This window comes from Mandrillus leucophaeus, unplaced genomic scaffold (assembly GCF_000951045.1).
Source record: "Mandrillus leucophaeus isolate KB7577 unplaced genomic scaffold, Mleu.le_1.0 Scaffold206, whole genome shotgun sequence".
NCBI classification, from domain to species: domain Eukaryota; kingdom Metazoa; phylum Chordata; class Mammalia; order Primates; family Cercopithecidae; genus Mandrillus; species Mandrillus leucophaeus.
This window is the reverse complement of record NW_012102099.1, coordinates 1,097,891-1,101,279: the sequence shown is the minus strand read 5'-3', so window position 1 is coordinate 1,101,279 and position 3,389 is coordinate 1,097,891.

Sequence of the window (3,389 nt, the reverse complement as noted above, 5' to 3'; positions counted from 1 at the left end):
CAACATGGTGAAACCCCGTCTCTACTAAAAATACAAAAAAGTTAGCTGGGTATGGTGGCGTGCGCCTGTACTCCCAGCTACTCGGGAGGCTAGGAGCATTGCTTAAACCTGGGAGGCGGAGGTTGCAGTGAGCCAAGACTGCGCCACTGCACTCCAGCCTGGCAACAGAGTGAGACTCTGTCCAAAAAAAAAAAAAATTAGCCGGGCATAGTGGTGTACACCTGTGGTCCCAGGTACATGGGAGGCTGAGCTGGGACGATTGCTTGAGCCTAGGAGGTCAAGGCTGCAGTGAGCCATGATTGCACCACTGCATTCCAGCCTGGTGACAGAGTGAGACCACATCTCAAAAAAAAAAAAAAAAAAGTTAATGTATGAGGCGGTAACGAAGACTATGAATGAGAATGAAGAATGAAATAGAGTAAAGAGAAAGAGAGTAACTGGAATGGTCAGGGGAGGCCTCTGTGTCCAGGTCACATTTGAGCAGAGGCCTGAAGGAGGTGAGTGAGTGAGCCATGTGGGTGTCTGGGGAAGACCATTTCAGGTAGAAGGAACAGGAAGTGCAGAAGTCCTGAAAGGGAGATGGTTTTGGCGTCAGGGAGGTGGGCAGGAGGTGAGGTATGACAGTGAGAGAGGCCAGATCATAGTGGACCTCACCTTTGGTTTTTCATGGGTTCTGCTTTGTTTGTTTGTTTTTGAGATTTTTATTTATTTACTTATTTTGCGATGCAGTTGTGCTCTGTTGCCTAGGCTGGAGTGTGATGGCACGATCTCAGCTCACTGCAACGTCCACCTCCCAGATTCAGGCGATTCTCCTGAATCTTCCATTCTGTCATCAAGGCTGTATTGTAGGGGTACAATCATGGCTCACTGCAGCCTCAACCTCCAAGACTCACATGATCCTCCCACCTTAGTCTCCCAAGTAGCTGGGACTACAGGCATGCACCACTATGCCTAGCTAATTTTTAAATTTTGTAGAGATGAGGTCTTACTATGTTGCCCAGGCTGGTCTTGAACTTATGAGTTCAAGTGATCCTCCTGCCTCAGCCTCTCAAAATGCTGGAATTATAAGTGTGACTCACTATACCCAGCCTCGGCTTTGGTTTTGTTTGTTTTTTTTTGGGGGATAGAGTTTCACTTTTGTTGCCTAGGCTGGAGTGCAATGGTGTGATCTTGGTTCACCGCAATCTCCACCTCCTGGGTTCAAGCAATTTTCCCGCCTCAGACTCCTGAGTAGCTGGGATTACAGACATGCGCCACCACACCTGGCTAATTTTGTATTTTTAGTAGAGACGGGGTTTCACCATGTTGGTCAGGCTGGCCTCGAACTTCTGACCTCAGGTGATCCACCTGCCTCGGCCTCCCAAAGTGCTGGGATGACAGGCGTGAGCCGTCGCCTTTGGTTTTATGTGAGTGACCTGAGAAACCATTGGAAGGTTTTGAACAGAGAGGAGTGACACATCTGACTTAGGTTTTATATTAGTTATCCATTGCTGTATAACAACCCCCAAATGTAGTGTCTTAAAACAAAAATCATTTATTATCTTTCAGGTTCTGTGGGTCAGAAATTTGGAAGTAGCTTGGCTGAGCAGTTCTGGCTCAGGATCTCTCATGAGATTGTAGTCAAATATTGGCCAGGGCTACAGTCATCTGAAGGCTTGACTGTGTCTAGAGGCTTCGTTTCCAAGGTGCCTCACTCCCAGGACTGGCAAGTTGGGGCTGACCATTGGCAGGAGGCCTCAGTTCCTCTCCATGAGGTTGCTGGAAGGTCCTTGCGACATCGCAGCTATCTACCCCCAGAGAGTGATTCAAGACACCAAGACAGAAGCTGCAATGTCTTTTTTTTTTTTGAGACAGTCTCGCTGTGTCACCCAGGCTGGAATGCAGTGGCATGATCACAGTTCACTGCAGCCTTGACCACCTGGGCTCAAGCAGTCCTCCTACCTCAGCCTCCAGAGTAGCTGGGACTACAGGCATGTACCACCGTGCCTGGCTTTTTTTTTTTTTTTTTTCAGACAGTGTCTTGCTCTATTGCTAGGCTGGAGTACAGTGGCACGATCTCGGCTCACCGCAACCTCTGCCTCCCAGGTTGAAGCGATTCTCTTGCCTCAGCCTCCCAAGTAGCTGGGACTACAAGCACATGCCACCATGCCCAGGTAATTTTTTGTATTTTCGGTAGAGACAGGGTTTCACCATATTGGCCGGGATGGTCTTGATCTCTTGACCTTGTGATCCACCCGCCTCGGCCTCCCAAAGTGCTGAGATTACAGGTGTGAGCCACCACGCCCGGCCCTGGCTAATTAAAAAAAGGAAAAAACTTTGGGTAGAGGCTGGGTGCAGTGGCTCACACTTGTAATCCTAGCACTTTGGGAGGCCGAGGTGGGCGGATTACCTGGGGTCGGGAGTTCAAGACTGTCCTGGCTAACATGGTGAAACCCTGTTTCTACTAAAAACACAAAAAATTAGCCGGGTGTGGTGGCAAAAGCACCCGTAATCCCAGCTACTCTGGAGGCTGAGGTAGGAGAATCACTTGAACCTGGGAGGCAGAGGCTGTGGTGAGTCGAGATCAGATCACTGTACTCCAGCCTGGGCTACAGAGACTTTGTCTCAAAAAAAGAAAAAAAAAAAACCATTTTTTGGTAGAGATGGGATCTCACCGTGTGGTCTAGACTAGTATCAAACTCCTGGCCTCAAATTATACTCCAGCCTCAGCCTCCCAACTGGGGTTATAGGCATGAGCCACCATGCCTTGCCATTTTTCTTGGCCACAAGAAAAAAGGCACAAGCCTGTGTGCAGGCTAGCCCTATTCAATATGAGAAGGGCGTAAGTACAAGGAGGAGGTGAGATCATTGTGGACCATCTTAGAGGCAGGCTACCGAAAGTTTTTTATTTGTTTCTTTTAATTAAAATAGAATAAAGTTTACCCTTTTCTTTCTTTTTTGACGTAAAGATGTATAGGTCTATGAATGTTAACATATGAGTATATTTGCGTAACCACTACCACAAACAGGATATAGAAGAGTTCCATCACCCCTCAAAAAACCCTTGTGTTCCCCTTTGTAGTGACACACTCCTCCCACCTTAACCTGTGGTAACTACAGATCCATCATGATAGCTTTGTCTTTTTTTTTTTTTTTTTTTTTTTGAGACGGAGTTTCGCTTTTGTTGCCCAGGCTGGAATGCAGTGGTGTGGTTTCAGTTCACTACTGCAACTTCTGCCTCCTGGGTTTAAGCGAATCTCCTGCCTCCGCCTCCCAAGTAGCTGGGGTTACAGGCACCTGCCACCACGCCCAGCTAATTTTGTATTTTTAGTAGAGATGGGGTTTCTCCATATTGGTCAGGCTTGTCTCGAACTCCTGATCTCAGCCTCCCAAAGTGCTAGGATTACAGG